Here is a 20,210-nt window from a genome sequence, read left to right as displayed (position 1 = left end):
AAGTATCAAACAAGCAACCAAGAGGAGGTGGTTGCTATAAGATTCCATATTGTATGAATGACATCTGTCAGCAGCTTTATAGCCTATACACTAAAAGGATACCATCATTAAGGCCTAAGAATAGGATTAGGTAGAGCAGGGAAAAATGTTTGAAAGTAATGATAGAATATTTTAGAAATGTATTAAGTAAAATAACTGACAGAAAGCAGATTCACTTAAATATTGTCTGTAAGAAAAAAGTGTTGTATCAACACTGGCAAAGCAGAAGGAAAAAGTGATTGGTCTGATTTTATTGCCCTACTTGTGAGATACATAACAAAGAAACAAATAGGTGGCACAAGTAAAAGCAATCCACATTCTAAAACTTCCAGGGACTTTTTTTGCTGGTGGTAGAAAGAAGCAAATCATGCCAGTAACTGGGCATGATTCAGTTAGAAGGCAAAAATAATGATAGAATTGACTAGCTCTTTGATATGGCTGTGTTTGTCAAATAATCTCTAGCCCCCAAGATCTTGTTTCACTAAACACAGTAGAAATTTAACATCAGGACATGATTTGTTTGCTTACAGTTTCAAAACTGACACTACGACCAAAAATTCCCCTTCCTTTCTTTCCTCAAGCCATTTTTCAGATGCTTTTCCTGCAGCTTTCTCCATTTCTATGCCTTCTTTTCTCCTCTGGCTTCCTATACACAGACATGACCAATGTAATTTTTTGTTAGTCCCTGTTGACCAGCACCTCCCCATGTAGCTCAGCTACTAGTGTATCACCATCTAGCCTCTGTTCTTATTTCTACTGTTTTCCTGAATCCAGAATTGCTCACAGAGCAACATTTATACTGGTAGGTTTAAGGCAGGCACATGCTGGCTCAGTCCTATGGCCTATGCTTTTTCTGTTTAATCTTGCTGATTGCTTATCTAGACAAAACTAAGCCTAGGAGAAGGCCAAACTTCTGAAACTGGGTAGAAGAATGCTGGGTAAAGAACAATTCAATGCTTCATATTAGGGACTGGCTTTGGACTTGGGTTCACACCTAATTCACACCATAGATAAAAGCTAGGGAAGTCTTTAAGTGCACAGAAAAAAATGATAAGCTAACAACCAGAAGCAGCCCTAAGTACAGAAGCATAAACTAATGTGATATTTTTAATCAAGAAATGGCTTTTCAATGAAGATTAGGAAGATAATCTTAAACATACCTAAAACAAATTTTAAAAGTGCTGGAAAAAATGTTAATGAATTATATATACTCTTTGGAATCCTCTTAAAGTAAACCTCATAACATACCTATTTTGTCATTAGAACATTACTGTTTAGTAAAGAAACATAAGTCTCCTCTATATTAGTACTTGCTTTTCAGTACATTAGGATGGAAAACCTCTAAAGAGAATGAGAGCTCTACAACTACACAGAGGGGAGCAGCACTTCATATATGTGAATGACAACAACCAGGTTGTGGTCAGAATAAAGTATGGGAACCCTTTGGTATGTCTGACTACTGCCAGCTCACAGCCCATACAACTTCTTTAAGTGTGCTAAAACTAAGAATTTCAATCACTTCAAAATATCCAGGTGAGCTTTGAGCTGCACAAGATTATTAAACTGAGATTTTTAGCCATATATGCACATCCAGCAAAATAAAATACCTTATACACTTCAGGGTAAACTTTCAAACTGAACAGCATGGGATGTGAGCCAGGAAATACCACTAGAGATATATCTAGAGGTAGATTTTGTCAATACAGAGATGAGCGAAACATTGGGAAATATTGAGTATTCTCCTGGAAGTATCACCTGAGAACACAAAAGTTATTCCATTTAGCTGCCAGTAAATACCACTTATTGGTGTATCAGCATACACCTTTTAAGTGCCAAAAGATGAACTCGCTGTTAATTGCAGAGCAAGGGAGATTATTGCAGTCAATCTCTATAAATTTTACCAACACTAAGATGTAAATGATAAAACAACAGAACTTGAACCCACAATAACTGGGGTTATTGTGAACAATAAAAAAACCTACCTGAACAAACAATGATTACTTGATTACTAAGTTACAGAAGAATGTGTCCCTGATCCAATAAAATCAGAGTTGGACTTGACTTTGTGGCTTACAACCTAACTACCTGGAGAAAGAGAATCATATCCACCTGTCTTCACAACTGATTTGTGATTCTTAAAATAATTCTCATTGGCATGTAAAACTTTTTTAAAATTCATTTTCAAAAAAACCCCATAGGTAATTTCCAGATTTAAAATTTTGTTTTCTTCCAAGTCAACTGAAATAAGTTCCTTCAATACAAGCACAAACAGTATCCTATGTATTTTTGTATGCAATGCTCTGAACCAAGTGGAGCCTTTCTTAGAACAAAATGATTTTGTGAAAAACTGGAGCTGCGTGTGAAGAAAACAGCAGAATTTTCAACCCAATTCAAGCAGTCATTTTCCTTGCTCTAAATGGAAGAAAACATATATAGTGTTAATGAAGTATTGCAAATACAACCCCCTGCCACATCTCAATAGCCAAAGGAAAAAATATGTCTTCTGACTTCAGTAGTCTCCTCCTACTAGCATCAGCTTAGCCAGGCTAATATGCAAAAACCAGTACATAACACACAAGATGGGACTATGGATTGCGTATCTTTTAGGAAAGACTCTATGGTATTTCTCCACAAGTAATGTTACTAAAGAGAAAAATCAATAGGAGGATTTCTAAAAAGTCAGCTATTGCTTTTTCTGAATTGAAATATGAGAATTTGGTTTTATATCTGATTTTGACTTAAAAAAACAAGAGGATTTTCTGTAGTCAGGATACTTGAACTGTTGTTTTTCTTCACTGATGATACATACTTGAAGAGACATACATTTCCATTATTTATTTGATCCACTGTTTTACATAACATTTAATTTCTTTCAGTCATGACAAATGAAAGAGCCACAGTAGTGGAGTAATATTATACTTGAAGCTAAAGATGGTAATATTAAAAATCCTGTGCTGATCTTAAGTGATATTGACATGGAACATAAACAGCTTCTGCTAAGAAAATGAACGAATAAAAACACTGTTAAAGTTCCTCTCCTTTAAAAACTTTGAAAACATTTGATAAAACAAGTTCTGTTTTACATCATTTGGATGCAGCCATGTGAACTGAATATACAATCAGGTTCAGATTGTTGTCATAAACAAATTATGACAATAACAAAAGCAAAGCTCTGTCATGTAGTTGTTAGAAATAATTTGTAACTACCTTACCTAACGTAGGGGTTCAACCTTGAAAACAGTTGTTACAACAGCTCCACTGAAATCAGAATAAGGATTTGACTTAGGTCTACTACTAAATTCTCTCTTTTTTAAAAAAAAAAAATCTTGGGTTTTAACTGAGAACATTTTTATTACATCTAAAGTGTTCTTTTGTGTTTATGTCTACACTGCAAACCAGGACTAGATCAAAAAGGAAAATCAAGTTGTTTGACTCTCAGTATTTTCCATGTTTTCAAAAAGTACCCAACACGAGCCATTAAGGTGTGCTGGAGTTGCTGAGCTATTCAGAAAGATGTGATGGAGGAAGGAGGCGCAACCCATCATGTTGTTAAAATTGTGCCTGCAAATAATGAGTGGCCTCAACAAAGAGCTATAAAACTGGTCTCTCTCAATCCATGAATCCTGTATTCTTGGATGTACAGATTCCATACTGGGACAACATGATACTCAGCCTAGGTCTAGCACTGTGTCTTAATCCTGCCCCAGTCTTCCCTGTAGTTTTGATGTTCAACTGAACAAGTTCAATAGAGGAAACTACCTCTGGGGTCCTTTCTTCATAGCCAGGTGATCTCTGACCATCAGGCTAAAACGTACTCTGCAAAATGCGTGGCTCCAGTGATGTATGAGTGAAGGTGACTGGTTGAATGCCTGTTTGTGTTCAGCACACTTAGAGAATTCACATTCAACAAACTTTGCAAGGAATTTATTCCAAAAAGTCCTATTTGTGAACCTTAAATGGTCAAAGACAAATGGCTGTTGAAGCTAGTGATCATGTGTAGTGAGAAAACATCAGGCAAGTGGGGAATGTTACAGGTGAATATGTGAATGCCTCCACCCTCGTTAGCACTGAGGCAATTCAGAAAGAGATTTATGTGGGTTCCAAACTCTAACTCAAGAATCATACCTGAATTATAAGTCACTACACTTCTCTATCATAGTTCTCTATTTGGACACACCCTTTCATAAAGAGGAAAACAAAGCATACAAAAATACTATGTTAAGTATCTATTAAGCACTATTTATGTACCTCCCTTCTTGATATAATCTTGTCTCCTGCAGTGCTTCTTAAGGAGATATAGCATGCAACTGCATTTGTCTTTCCCAGCCAATGTGAGTGGTAGATGTGCAAATGTACTCTCTTGAACAAAAAAGCACAAACACCTACAGTTCTTCCTAAATGACACCGTAACAAAAACACCTTTTCTGTACTATAGCACAGTTTAGTTCAACTTCTGCCATGCTAGTGAAACAGCTAAAAAGACGCATTATACACTCATCTCTCCCTGCTTGAAAGCATCACTATCTTGCAAGACTATTTCCTGTAAAAAAGATTTAATAATTTTCTTCTCATTCTAATTTTTAAACTGCAATCACGTTTGTAATATTTACATTTTTATCAGAATATTTTATACGTAAGGAAATAAAGAAGCTTATTACAGAAACAGGGGTTAAGTTACCATCCCTTGGCCTCTTGCAGTGTGATCAAGTTGCCATAATTCAAAAGAACTGCTGATTTTTTCCTAAAAGGCTAGGAAGAGATGTACGTGCTTCAGAAGAAACTGTGTAGAACAATGAATCAAAACCCTTTCTGTTGATGGAGTGGTTATTTGTTTGCACTCACTTAAAAAACCCCCCACCCCCCAAACCAAAACAACTCTGCACCTGACACCAGTGACAACACAATTTAAAAAGTCAAGGCGGTTGAAAACATGAAACTAACAAATGAGAAGTCTATACAATTGTATAGCACATAGCTTTGCATGTTATATCTCTTGGGGCCCACCCTGGCTTATTTCTAGGTGGATCTCTTTAGAAATACCTTAATTTGACAAACAAAGTAAGGCAATTGTTTTTTGTTGTTGTTGTTGTTTTTTTTTTTATTTCTATGTTTGCTCTGCACATTTTGTTACACGTCTGCAATTTCTAAGTCAACTTTTAATCTTTCTAGGAAAAAAGATCTTATTGTCTTTGATGCTCATGAAAATGAACAGCAGTTTCTACTACTATTTCTAAGCCAAATCATTCTGTCATTCAAAAGGCTTATAGTGCCATATGCTATTTTGATACATGATTATTAATACCATAAAAAACATTTCAATTCTCCCTCTCCCTAATTCACCATTGCTAGGTCTACTGACATGCTGGCCAAGTGCTAGAATCCCAACACAAAGCGAAAAGTGTTTTGGTTTTTTTCCTTAAAAGAAAATGAGATTTTTCCTCACCAGATTTCTCTGAATGTTCTCACTTCTGAATAAAATATACCAAATATAGACAAATATTAGAACATCTTTCAATCCACCAAGAACACAATTTCAAACAGGGGAGGAGGAACAGGTTTCAAGTTCTATTTTGTCAAATTACCTCGCTTTCTATTTTAAGATCATTGATAGAAGAGCAAGGAGCTCAGATAGATATCAACCGTCTTAGTGAAGTCAGACATTTACATTTGAGCTTAATTTCTTTAAATTAATATTCATTTGAAACACAGCAACAGCATAAATTCTTCTGAGATCAGAATAATGTCCTTTATATAAGGGCATCTAAGGGCACATACAGCATAATATATAGACACAAATTACATAATTATGCTGCCCCAAATGCAGGCAAATTATATGAATGCATGCAAGTAACAATTTTCACTACTTGTTAACATGAGACTGTAGCAATAAGATCACTCTTTTAAAAAAGTGCTCTTTTAAAAAAGTTACCCAAACCCCAAAATATAGAGTTAAGACAATTGTTGAATGGCTGAATGTGCCAGGGATTCTGAGGAAAAATGTCAAGAAAAGAAGGAAAAGTCTCATCTAAAGGGCTATATTTAGTACAGCATCAAAATGACACACAATCTTTTTCAAAATTTACTTCATGAAAGGCTGTTCTCATGAAGAGAGAAGGGCAATTTTCTGTATTAATAAGCATGCATACATACATACAATACTTATTAAAATAACACTCCTTTAATTCCCCCACCATATTCATAGTATTTCTACAGCCTCCTGACCTTGACTCCAATCACATCCAATTTGACTGCATATCAAAGGAAACTGGCTTCTACAAGACCCTCTTTAATGTTACCCAGCATTCTCCTCCCAAGAGCTGAAAAGCTTCTTTCTTTTCTCTCACTGACTCAGATCTGCCAAAGCAGTATGAGGCTGTTGTTTCAATAAACAGGAAGATCTGCTCTACTGTACCCCTAATAGCTACTGAATTCAACCAATCACTGTCCCTTGCAAATTAGGGGATAAGGATGGATTTAAATAATAAGCACACTTTGTGCTGTTAATGAGGACAAGCTTGGGAAAAGGCAATTGATAGTTATTGTTCTCAGCTGCTGAACTTCAGTTTTAAGTCTTGATATTTACTGAGTTGAGAACACAGCAAAGGACGATTAGTTTCCTGGTGAAAAGTTCTATAATCTGAAATATTTTGAGAGTATAAAAATTAGCATGATGTGTGCTTATTTTCCACATGAAAAAAAATAGATAAATGTTATGTTATTTGCATGCCTTTATAGCTGTTATAAAGACTAAGTTCAAAGTCCAGCATTTCTGGGTCATGGTAGGACTGTGTACTTCAGTAGACTGAAATCTGGGTGACTTCACGCAATTGTCCTTTCAGTAAAAAAAAAAGAAATCCTAAAGTCTAGTAGGATACATGCATTGTACATTGGCTGCTTTTTTTAAATCTTCAGATGAAACAAGAGAGTAAAATGTAATAAAAATTTGGGAAACATCTTAAACCGCTGGGCACAGAGCCTTAGAAAAGAGTAAATAAAAGAACAATCTCCTTGACTTAATGTCTACTGTGAATAACCAGCCACTGCTTCTTAGACTTTTGTTTTATAATCCTAAACCAGTGAACTGCAGGCTTTGTGTATCTCTATGCCTAAGGAAAGTAAGTTAGGTCTTTTGGTTTAAATAACAAAAGCATTCAAATTTAGAAGGAATAGTACAGTTGTAAACCCCATGAAATCTTAAGAACAAGCATCTTTAGAAAGCAGTTATCTTAGAAAACATTACTTGTTTTGTTTTGGATAAAACATATTCTGTAAAGAGGCCTAGCATTTAATATCTCCACTGTTCCTGTACAAGCCAGCACACATCCTGGTTGGGGTTTTGCAAGGAAATTGGCTTTCATGTCACTGTATGTTCCTCATTTCTATTCATGCACTTTTGTTAGGTATAAAATATTTTATGAAACTGATATGAGCTGAGCATGGACTCGGCCTTTTAAAAGTACAAGAAATGGCTGTGCAGTCTTCTATTCTTGAGTATTTTATTCACAAAGGTTTCAAATTCTTGATTTTCCAGCCACATTAATTCTCTTTTAATATTGCTTTTTGTATGTAATTTAATCAATCTATCTGAACTATTTTTCTGCTATTCCTTGCAGAATTTTATACTATACCAAGAAAGTAATTTTACAAATTATGATAGTTAGCAGCTATTTATTCACAAAACAGAACTGCACCAATTAAAAAGTTTTCAATGCATGATTTACATTAGCCTCAAATATACAAAGATATCCCTCACTAGATTCCACTCCAGGTGGGCTGTGGCTTGCATAAGCACAACTCTGTATGCTAGGATAGTGCCTCTATATTCCTTCCAGGTTACCTGTCCATGCTTCCACTTTCTGTATAGTCTTTTTTTATGTTTGAGTTCTGTCAGGAGCTCCTTGTTCATCCATACAGGCCTCCTGGCATTTTTGCCTGACTTATTTCTCTTCAGGATGGACCAGTTTTGAGCTTGCAGAATGTGATCCTTGCATGCCAACCAACTTCCTAGGTCCTCTCTTCCTTCCAGGGCGTTATCCCACAGGATTATTTCAAACAGATCCTGGAAGAGGCCAAAGTCTGCTCTCCTGAAGTCCAGGCTTGTGGACTCATGGTCACTACAGACAAGACTGCCTTCGATCTTCACCTCTCCGATGAGCTCTTCCTTGTTTGTGAGTATGATGTCCAGCAAAGCATCTGTCTTCATTGGATCCTCTATCAGTTGTGTCAGGAAGCTTTCAACAATGCTACCCAGTAACTTACAGCATTGCTTATGACCTGCTGTGTTGTCTCTCAAGCAGGGTGGTCCCCCATGGGGGAAAGGACCTATGAACATGAGGCTAATTCAAGCTGTCTGTAAAAGGCCTCAACCAATTGTTCTTCCTGGTCTGGTGGCCTATAGCAGACACCTACTACAATGTCACCCATACTGATCTTCTCTTTAATCCTCATCCATAAATTCTCAGTCATCTCCTTTTCCAACCCCATCATTCCTACTATAAAGATATTCTTTATGTATCTTCTGTACAGCACCATAAAATATACTCCTTAGAGCTCTGACTATGCACACCTATAGATTCAGTGATTTCTGTTAGTCTTCAGCATAAAGCTGAAATTATATATACTCTTAGTTCTGTATTGTAAACTGGGGAAAAGAGAAACTAAAATGTATATGCTACCCTGAATGTCTGGAAGGTTACTGATCTTAAAATGAATCTAACTTTGATGCAGTTTGACATTTTTGGTCAGTGTGAACTGGGTGCCTACAACTAGGGACAGAATGTGTTCTGTAGTAAGTAAAATCATCTAGTATGGAGCTCAGCATAGCATATATTCTGAGATTGAATCTTACTTTTGAGATCAAGGCACTTGTACGCTATATGCTTTGAAATGTTTCTACATAAAAATCTTTTTTTTTTCTTTTTTTTTTTTTTTTAGAAGAGTCTTATCTATCCTTCAGGATTGCTCATCATCCATAAGACTTTTAGGTGGTATACTGGGATCATCTGTAGGCACCATAACCAAGAGACATATGGATCAATTGGAGAGAGCGTGAAGAAATTAACAAGAATGATGGTGACCTACAATGAAGGGTTAAGTGAGCAACTGCAGTTAAAACTGAGGAACAGAAGTCTTAGGAAATCAGGAAACAGGGATAAATCTGAAATGATGGCTAGTCCTCTGTTCTCCTACAATGAATATATAAATTTCTGCTGTGTCAGTAGTATTAGATCTGATTTAATTGTGCTAAAAATACAGGGTATTTGGAGGGTTCTGGATTATAAACTATGATGAGTGTTGTTTATAAGAAAAAAATTCTGCCATGTGCTCCATGTTATTTATGCTAAATATCATAAGCAGTCTATATATGAAGATGTGTGCTCTTCATTCTATTGGGAAATAGAGGAAATTAGGAGAAACCTATTTTTCAAATCTTGGGAGGAACAGAAGGGGAATTCCTTCAAGTACAAACCCCAGTTTTCCAACTCTTACACAACGTGCTCTTGTACCAAATTTAGGGGAAATCCTTGTTCCTAAACAGGAAATTCAGATTATTGTAGCGGGAGGGGGGAAGGAATACAGTCTAATACAAATTATTCCTAAAACTGAAGATATGTACCATTTCACACATAAAGTTCATAATGTTTCCAGAATTGTAAAACGTTATTTGCATGTTACACTCATAAGCATCTCCCATATTTTCTGCAAATCTTAAATGAAGATGATCTCCTCCACTGAAGGCAGAGGAAACACAGGTGATTTGATAGAAGGTCAGTTCCACATTTTTCCTCCCTAGACAGTCTGATCAATTCTACATACAGATAATTCCTCAACTATTTTAAATCAAGAAGGTTTCAGCAACTTAAATAAAGGGAAAAGTTGTAAGTTACATTACCTTAAAATATCAAATGTAAAATAACTCAATTTTGTGCTTTTTGTGACCGACTGCACAAACTTGATACTTTTTTCTCTCCCATTTCGACCTCAAGTGAGTCTCAAAGGGTGCATTCTTATTTTTTTCAGTCACATTCATACTAAGTAGCATCTTACTCCACAGGAAGTCTTATAGATGTCACTGACACTCATGGAAAAAGTTACTGTTTTGCATGAGTGAAGGCATCTGGATCGGGACAGGAAACAATAGAAAAGATCAGCTCCAGTGAGAAATCTTTATGAAAGATGAGCTGGAGATTAAATTTTCTCTGTCAAATCCTTATAGAAAAGCAACTTGCAGCAGGGCAGCACAGGGTATTGATCTGCAAAACTTGTCTTGAGGCCATTAACATCTCCCATCACTTAATAAAAAAAGTGGCGAATTTAGATTTTGGGTACATCACATTAGAACACATTTACACTCTTGTGATGGTTCTTAAAATAGTACACAGGCATCTCAGAGGTAGAGAAAAGTTTTGCAAGGCTACATTGACATTGCCCTCACCTTTCCCCGGCATTTTTCCTGCAGAGCTTCTGTTATCTGATTATTTTGTTATCCTCAGTCTAAATACATGTTTATACATTCTATGACTAAATGTAAAGGCTGAAACATGAATTATGATACTGTCGTTGCTGAAACATTAGTCTTTTTAGGCTCTACCCATACACTGTTCCTACCCTAACACAGCTGGTTGATAGATGTGTTTCTTTTAGGCATTGTCTCTTCACTTTTGGAAGTGCATGGAAAGCAACATCAGGTGTACCATAGTTAGGTCTCCTTAACATACAACTGTAACGACATAAAAAATGACACCTTGCTGTGGCTTTTTTTTTTCTTTTGCTTCTCTGCTAAACTACTGTTATTTCTCTTCATTATATTTTTTACATTTTTGAAATAGAACTGACTCATTTCTACTTTGTTTAAAAATATGTCTAAGCATTTTAAAATCTATTCTTTTTTGTACTTCAGTTAAAAATGCCCTTATTAATGTTTCATAATCCATCCCTAAGGTAAAGTCCTATTGTCTCTTAACAAGATTTTAATGTGTTTTTTTTTTTCTTTTCTTTTTCCCTCTTTCTAATTTTTTTCTCTCATTAAACTAAAAAAAAAATATTAAATTCATGTTGCACTGGAAATGTCATGTGTTTCTGAAAGGTCAGGTAATATACACAGTTTCTGTGCCAAGGGGAATGTATCTGTGGTGACTTAGGGAACTGTAAGTAGAATGTCATACAAGAAATGTTTTATTTTATAGCTGCACAGAACATATGCCTGCAATTTCCTGTATCAGCTGAGCATCACCAGTGAAGATTATTCTTTTATAGTTCTAGTTATATTTTCTCACTTTCATTGATCCTTTATCATATTAATTTTATTGCTCCTTTCCCCCAGATTAGTGAATCTCCAGTGCCTTTACTAGCATTAGTTTGGGGAATAACTGTTCATCACTGCAAGTAAGAAGATCATAGCCCAGACCTGTATTTTATACAGGTTACTTCTAAGAGAAACAGAGGCTTCATTCAGCATTGCCTTTACTCAGTCCTACTTCTAGCTGATTACCATTTTGAAGTTTTTTCTTTCACCATCTTCAGCTCCCTTCCACTCATATTGCCCTCTGACTCCTCTGGGATTATCATTCTATCAGTATTCAAAAGACTTCAATTTTCATTCCTGTCTTTTTCACTGTTTTCTCTTTCTTATCTCCTTACTTTGTTGTTGAGTATCTTCATGCTCTTTTATCATTTCAATTCACACTTCAAAACCCATGTTGCTACCCCAAATGCAGTGAATATACAGTTTTCATACATATGTAGTAAACCTCTCAATTTTATCTAATAATGTTTATAAATAAGAAGAGCTGAAGAATTACTTAGACTGAGTATGCTGCTACATATGTAATACCATGCAAAAAGGTATACAGGGGAGACTGTGTAAGTGAGATTTATCTGTCCTAACTCAGGAGTCCTAAAGTAAGACAGCTAAATCAGCCTTCCTCAATCAGAAATGAAGAGAAATATGTATCTCCTGAGACAATTCTGCTCATACTAAGACAGACATCGCAGAATAATCCTCTAAAGAGATGTATAAATATGATTTTTGTAACGTTTATTTTTTCCAAGCGAGTTTGCATGCAAAGGAGGAGGATTCTTGGGAAGACTGAAAGGAGGAATGCATGGAGGAAGATTAATATAGGAAAGCACAGGAGAAGGGGGAAGGTAAGACAAAAATCTTCTTCAGTGGGGGACACTATAGGGTAGTAATGCATAATAAATGATTCCACATGCAGCAGCAGTTGTATTAATCCTGTATCTCTTCTTTTTCATATTTCCTGCTCTCTCATTTTCCTCTCTGAAAGTTAGTTACACCAATAGTGATAAATCTATTCACTCTAAATAATCCTTAGTCCCAATACTTCCCCAAACAGATCACCTATTTGGTTTCCTTTTTAGCTGCACAGGGTGAAACCAGTAAGATGATGTCAGTAGGGACAGTTTCATTGCAGTGTGATCTATTCACATTATTTGCTTGTTTCATCCATATTCTTACAACTGGCAATCTCAAGAGTGTAATACTCTGTTTCAAGATGTATTAAAACTACTTGCTCAATCAAGTGCTGATACAACATGAAAAGAAAAGCTTCATTTCATGAGATTACTGACTGGATGCATTAAACTTATTTATTGTTCTTGTCCAATGAACTTTTTGAAGATGGCCTCTCAGTCTCAATGATTTCTGCAGAACGTTCTATATCCCAGCAGCTGCTCAAGCTTGGGAGCATCCATACAGAATTACAGAATCACAGAATGTGGTGGTTTAGCCCCTGCCGGGGTCTGAGACCACGCGGCCTCCCCCACAAAGGGAGTGAAATGCAAAGCCCCAAGACTGAAATAAGGAAAGGTTTAATACAACAGTGCAATAGCAACACAACAAACAACAACAATAACAATAACAGTAATAGTGATAGCAGTGAACAGAGCAAAATAGCTACCAAATACAGCAGTGAGAGGAGCAGATGTACAAAACCACGCGTGCACCCTGCTCCCGCGCCAGGAAATGTGACGCTCCAGGATGTGACGTCGGCATGGTATCTGAATAACCCGGCTAGAGCTCCCCCCCCCACTGCTGGGGAAACTTAACCCTATCCTGGTTAAACCAGGACACAGAATCATCTAGGTTGGAAAGGACCTTGAAGATCATCCAGTCCAACCCTTAACCTAACACTAACAGATCCCAACTACACCATATCCCTAAGCGCTATGTCGACCCGACTCTTAAACACCTCCAGGGATGGGGACTCCACCACCATCTCTCTGGGCAGCCCATTCCAACGCCTAACAACGCGTTCTGTAAAGAAATGCTTCCTAATATCCAGTCTAAACCGTCCCTGGTGCAACTTGAGGCCATTCCCTCTTGTCCTATCGCTTGTTACTTGGTTAAAGAGGCTCATCCCCAGCTCACTGCAACCTCCTTTCAGGTAGTTGTAGAGGGCGATGAGGTCTCCCCTCAGCCTCCTCTTCTCCAGACTAAACAACCCCAGTTCCCTCAGCTGCTCCTCGTACGACATGTGCTCCAGACCCTTCACCAGCTTCATTGCCCTTCTCTGGACACGCTCGAGTAATTCAATGTCCTTTTTGTAGTGAGGGGCCCAAAAGTGAACACAGTAATCGAGGTGCGGCCTCACCAGTGCTGAGTACAGGGGTAAGATCACTTCCCTGTCCCTGCTGGCCACGCTATTGCTGATACAAGCCAGGATACCATTGGCCTTCTTGGCCACCTGGGCACACTGCTGGCTCATGTTCAGCCGGCTGTCAATCAACACCCCCAGGTCCCTCTCTGACTGGCAGCTCTCCAGCCACTCCTCCCCAAGCCTGTAGCGCTGCTGGGGGTTGTTGTGGCCCAAGTGCAGCACCCGGCATTTGGCCTTATTGAAACTCCTACAGTTGGCCTTAGCCCATCGCTCCAGCCTGTCCAGGTCTCTCTGCAGAGCCTCCCTACCCTCGAGCAGATCAACACTCCCACCCAACTTGGTGTCATCTGCAAACTTACTGAGGTTGCACTCGATCCCCTCCTCTAGATCATCAATAAAGATGTTAAACAGGAGTGGCCCCAAAAACGAGCCCTGGGGGACACCACTCGTGACCGGCCGCCAACCGGATTTAACTCCGTTCACCACAACTCTTTGGGCCCGGCCATCCAGTCAGTTTTTTACTCAGCAAAGCGTGTGCCCATCCAAGCCACGATCAGCCAGTTTCGCCAGGAGAATGCTGTGGGAAACGGTGTCAAAGGCCTTACTAAACTCAAGGTAGACAACATCCACAGCCTTTCCCTCATCCAATAAGCAGGTCGCCCTGTTCTAGAAGGAGATCAGGTTTGTCAAGCAGGACCTGCCTTTCATAAACCCACGCTGACTGGGCCTGATCATCTGGTTGTCCCGTATGTGTTGTATGATGGTACTCAGGATGAGCTCTTCCATATGATCAGTGCTTAATGCTCCCTGTTATCTGACACTTCTTTGTATACAACTACAGCTCCGATTTTGCACAAAAGCCTCTTTTTCTCCCTGGGGAAGACATGTATATAGCACACCGAAAGATAATAAAATGACTCTAGGCAAATAACAGTTCAAATGGAAACAATTGCTGATAGGATTGATACTATACTGATTGAAGATAATGGCAGAACTCCTATAATAGTGTAATATGACTTGTGAGAGGATCTGTCTGGTCAAAGTCTATATATTTATGCTTTCTAATCTGTGAGTTAAATTCAAGTGACATGATAAAAAAACCTACGTTATATATAGCTCATACTGCTAAAACATGATACAAAACTCCTCCTAATTTAAATTGGAAGATACATTCTCTTATTTCCACAGTTTAATCTGTATGAGAGAAGAAGTTTATAGTTTTAAAAAAATATTATACCACATATTTACAGAGAATGTAGGATGGTATATAGTGAAGGTTAAGAGTTATACTGACATGAAGGATCACAGCATATGCATGCATTCAAGGAAACCGTCACTTCATGTGTGTTAAAATAACCCACATTATCATACAGTGCACTTGGTAAGTGTCATAAATTTTGTTGAAGTAATTCCAATAACATTACAAGCAGTTTTATTCTTAAATCTGTTGTTACTAGCCCTCTCTTTGCAAAGCTGGATACCCTATTTAACACTGTCAATCTGTTAAGGTCTCAGATGAAACTAAAATCTTTGAAAATGGCTTTGTTCAATCCCCAGATCTATCCATGTCACAGATTCAGATCCTCCTATGAGCAGAGGGAGGGTTCTTTCTTCCCAATGGACAAAGCTCCGAGCTGCAGCCCTGCAGGAGGCGGTGGAATTAAAGCTATGATATTTTGTGTTTCCAAGAAAACTGTAACTGGCCTGCACTGACTGTTGCCATTTCACATACTTCATATTAGTGCAAACATTAAACATACCTTTTCTGCATATCAGTTCACAAATGAATTCAACAAACTCTGTAGCATAAATATTGTGGTAGAGTTGTTAAAATGCACAGTTTCAAATGTGAAAAATAACCTTTAACCTCCAGATAATAAATCACATTTTGAAAAATGTTTTTGTTATTATCGAATGCCATGAAAAACTCTCTTAAATTTGCCACCTTATTTTCACAGCTATCTGTATTTTATCACTTCTTTTTTTTCAGAAGTAAATAATTTATTTCTGTTTAGGCTTGCCTTATTGCTCATTTGTTTCTAAGAGTAGAGAATTGGGAAATTCTAAGGATAGAAGAGATCTTGGAGAATTAAGACATTAGGAAAGATGGAGATCCTGAGGTGCAACTCTGCTGAAGGGGAGTGCAATGCAACTGTTTGTGAAGCAAAGAGTAATAATAGGAGAGAAGCAAAGGCAAGATTTCCAACACAGTTTGAAGCCAGCCTCAAAACCTGAATTTGCAGCATCTGTATAGTGGCAGTTTAATTGGCAATTACAAAACTTTACTAAATCAGAAACCCTTTCTGAATATCTAACTTAAAAGCTATTGTTATCACAGTGACAAGCTGACATGTGGCCTTCAAGTTAGGCAAATAAAGGAAAAAATGAGCATTCTCTTGAAAAAAATCTATTTATGAAAGACTTAACTATGAAGGGCTTGCTTAAGAAAGGATTCCACGAGACAAAAAAAAGTAAAACCATTCTTATAACTCATAAAACTTGAAAGTGATCTCTATGAAAGGTCCACATTATAGTATAAAATGTTTTTAAGAATCAGTGAAAGAGCATCTTAAAACCGTGCGTACCATTTCAGAAATAAGAATGGACTTGATTCTACTTTCAGTAAAACCAACAATGAAGATGCTATTTCCTTTAATGCTACAAGATCAAATGCCACATTTTTATACAAAATTTTATTAACATTTCTGAGATCAAAATTTATTTTCAGGGATTACAGAAAGTGAAAAAATATAACTAAACCCAACACCACCAGTATATGACAATAGGAATGGTCACTTGCCCATCGTCTAATCACAAAATCAAACGGATGCCATCAGAATTAGGTGAGCAATCCCATTGCCCACATGACAAACAGGGTTAATACATGTATTGGATTTGCACAGCCAGGTTTTGGTAGTGGGCAGGCTACAGGGGTGGCTTCTGTGAGAAGCTGCTAGAAGCTTCCCCTATGTCTGACAGAGCCAATGCCAGCCGGCTCCAAGACAGACCCGCCGCTGGCCAAGGCCAAGGCCAAGGCTGTGCCCCTGCAGCCCATGGAGGTTAACGGTGGAGCAGATACCCACTTGCAGCCTGGGGCAGACCCCACGCCAGAGCAGGTGGGTGCACCTGAAGGAGGCTGTGACCCTGTGGGAAGCCTGTGCTGGAGAAGGCTCCTGGCAGGACCTGTGGCACCGTGGAGAGAGGAGCCCATGCTGGAGCAGGTTTGCTGTCGGGACTTGTGACCCCACAGGGGACCCATGCTGGGGCAGTCTGCTCCTGAAGGACTGCACCCCATGGAAAGGACCCCTGCTGGAGCAGTTTGTGAACTCCACCCGTGGGAAGGGCTCACATTGGAGAAGTTCATGGAGGACTCTCTCCCATGGGAGGAACCTGATGCTGGAGCAGGGGAAGAGTGTGAGGAATCCTCCCCCTGAGAAGGAAGGAGTGGCAGAAACAACAGGTGATGAACTGACTGCAACCCAACACCCCTGCACCCCTGCACTGCTGGTGGGGGAGGAGGTAGAGAAATCAGGAGCAATGCAGAGCCCAGGAAGAAAGGAGGGGTGGGGGGAAGGTGCTTTTTAAGATTTGGTTTTATTTCTCATTATTCCACTCTGACTGGTAATAAATTAATTTTTTGCCCAAGTCAAGTCTGTTTTGCCTGTGATGGTAATTGCTGAGTGATCTCCCTGTCCTCATCTTGACCCATGAACTTTTCATTATATTTTTCTCTGCCCTGTCCAGCTGAGGAAGAGGAGTGATAGAGCAACTTTGGTGGGCACCTGGCATCCAGCCAGGGTCAATCCACCACAATACATCAGGATGGCTAGGATTTCTAAAGAAATCTGAAGGCAGAAATAAGTTTATGTAAGCTTTTTGACAAATTGTGTCAAATAAAAATAATCAGTTCACCTGTAAAAAGCAAATGAAATTATGTTTGTTCAATATACTATTTGCTGCAATGAGTTTATACATTTGAATGAGACATGCAAAGGAATTTCATGCAGCACTGACTCTTGTGTAACTTTATTTAGAAATTATTAACTTACAAGCAGAAGTTTACAAATGGAAAATACAAAGATTTAACAGGGGTTTTTTTTTTGTGTTCATATTTACTTTTTCAATGTAACGAAAATCCCAAGGAATAAAATTATGGATGTAGAGTCATTTAACTGTGAAATCTTTCTGTCCTAGTGTGTTAGCTTTTCTTTGTCCATTCTGAACCAGTAATGACAGTCCTTATTTTTAGTACTATGTAGATGAAATTTTGTTTCTGTCATAATAAACACATGACTATGACTGACTTTTTTGTCTGTCCATTTATTGTTTTACTTGTTCTGTTTGTCTTTTAATATTATTTAATTACATTGAATTGTATTCAATGTAAAAATTGAATATTTTTATGCTTTTTTAAATTTATCTGGAAAAAAAGACTAAAAACTCACTGCAGGAAGGTTTTTCCTTTTCCCTTCTCTTTTTCTCATTAGAACTCACTCTCTCTGCTTTCTGCAGATCCTATTATGTCTTTTCTTTTCTACCCTGATAAGTCTTTTCACAACCTCTATATTCTTCCCCCACAGTCTCAGGAAAAAACAAAACTCTTAACCAACCAAACCTAAGACAGAAGCCATTATTTAGACAGTCTATTCAGTCAATAACTCCACCATACAGTAAGATTCCTCTGAACAAACAAGTGCTTTGATTACATACTGCTGGAATAACAATGCTGGCCTACAGTTATATGTCCGTAACTGCTTTCTGGCTTCAGAAGCCAGATTCCTCTCTGATGATCTGTAATTGCTTTTGACTGGGTAATTTTTATCCTTTAGGGATGCCAGCAGTGGCAGGCATGAGGCTGTAAGGTAGCTACACATCCCAAAGTGAACTTGCAAAACTACAGTTTGAGAAACTAAAGAAGAGTTGGTGAACTGAGACTTTCTGTATTTTGTAAATTTTGTAGGAAACCGGCACAGGCAAAATTTCCAAGACTTCATGTATTTTAGAACAAACCATCCACAATGAAACTGGGGTTGCATTTGATTTTGAAGTATATGTCCTATACACCATTCCATGGCATTTCCCTAAGGACGTCCACTCTATCAGTGTGTTTCTAGTTCAGCTGCCCACACCATTGCACTGTCTTATTATTTAGCATTTGTCTTGTACAAGGGAAAACAATCATGACAATCAGGGAGGAAAAAGAGGAAAAAAACAACAGTTAGGAAAACAGGAATACAGATCTTGTACCGTTAATATTCATCATATGACAGAAACAACTAGCAGGATCATGTATCTGAAAGGTGCAGAATTTGGTAAAGGAAAAATATGACTTTATAGGCTCACGTGAGTAAAGTGTACTAATTTAATAACATTTCTGATTCTTTTGAAAGGTAAATTTGCAAACTGATGCATCTAATACTTAAGAAAGAGACAAATCCTTTCTGCTGTTACTCCCACTTCCAATGCCAACAAGAAGCTCCCTCACTGGAACTTCCCATTCTGCTCCGCCTCCTCACCACTGTCAGTTTCCTATTAGATTCTGCTTGGGCTCCTGTTGTTTGCTTCATACGATCACATGCTGCCTGTTTTAAGTTATTCTTCAGAGTTTAAGTGTTCTTCTATTTTTTCTTGTTCTGCTTTCTGTGTCTTTTCTTCCCTAGCAGTCATGCCCCCCATCCCTGGAAACATTCAAGGTCAGGTTGGACGGGGCTCTGAGGAACCTGATCTAGTGGAAGATGTCCCTGCTCATTGCAGGGGGGTTGGACTTCCAACCCAAACTATTCTAAGATTCTATAACCTCCGGATTTCAAAACTTCGTTGCCTCACAGCAAGAAAGCTTCTCCCCCATGTTCTTGAAAGTGTGGCCAAAAGTAAAGCTGAAAAAAATGTCTAGAATCCCTGTTATGAGAGCAACTTACATGTTAGGCTTCTTAAAAAATTTACTTTTCTGCCCACTCCAGTTCACTTTTCTTTGGATAATAGTATGTTTCACTTCTGACCAGTGCAAACATGAGAACACTCAACAAGGACATCTTGTGTTTCTGTTTCATGAAGTCCACGCTATTCAGTATTTTGACTGCAGTACCTACCAACTAAACTTATACAACAGAACAATTGGCCTGGTTTCTGTGCTGCTTAGAAATAAAAGTCACGGCAACTTGTGATATTTTTTTTGGTGGCAATCTGAAATACTTTCCACTGAAACGGGTAAAACCTTTAAAGTCTATACAGAAGAACTTGTTGGATTTAAAGTAATTTGACAGTTTTTTTCCCAGCCATCCATCTGTGTGTCTGTTGTGAGAGCCTAGTACTACAAGAATAAATTATATACCTGCTTGTCAGCTCTCAAACATATTTTTGTTTCCCATGTTATCAGAAAATCTGTTTTGATATGTGTGCATAAACATATGCATAGGAGTATATGTATACAATAACTTCTTTCCTTCCAAATCATCCCAGAACCTAAATTATTCTGACTATGGTTAGAAAACTTTAGAAAAATATGGTCTGCTTAAGTACAGAATAATATCTAAAAAGTACAGAACATTGGTG

The 20,210-nt window shown here is 38.0% G+C and overlaps 1 protein-coding gene across 10 annotated transcripts in view; it reads right to left on the bottom strand.

The window, feature by feature from the left end:
• Positions 1 to 20,210, bottom strand: part of DMD (dystrophin) — a 1,145,544-nt gene that overhangs the window by 128,904 nt on the left and 996,430 nt on the right. The gene's annotated exons all lie outside the window — the stretch shown is intronic.

Source organism: Strix uralensis, chromosome 2 (assembly GCF_047716275.1).
Source record: "Strix uralensis isolate ZFMK-TIS-50842 chromosome 2, bStrUra1, whole genome shotgun sequence".
Classification (NCBI taxonomy): Eukaryota; Metazoa; Chordata; class Aves; order Strigiformes; family Strigidae; genus Strix; species Strix uralensis.
Note: the sequence above shows the minus strand (reverse complement) of the source record. Positions and strands in the feature narration are given on the sequence as shown.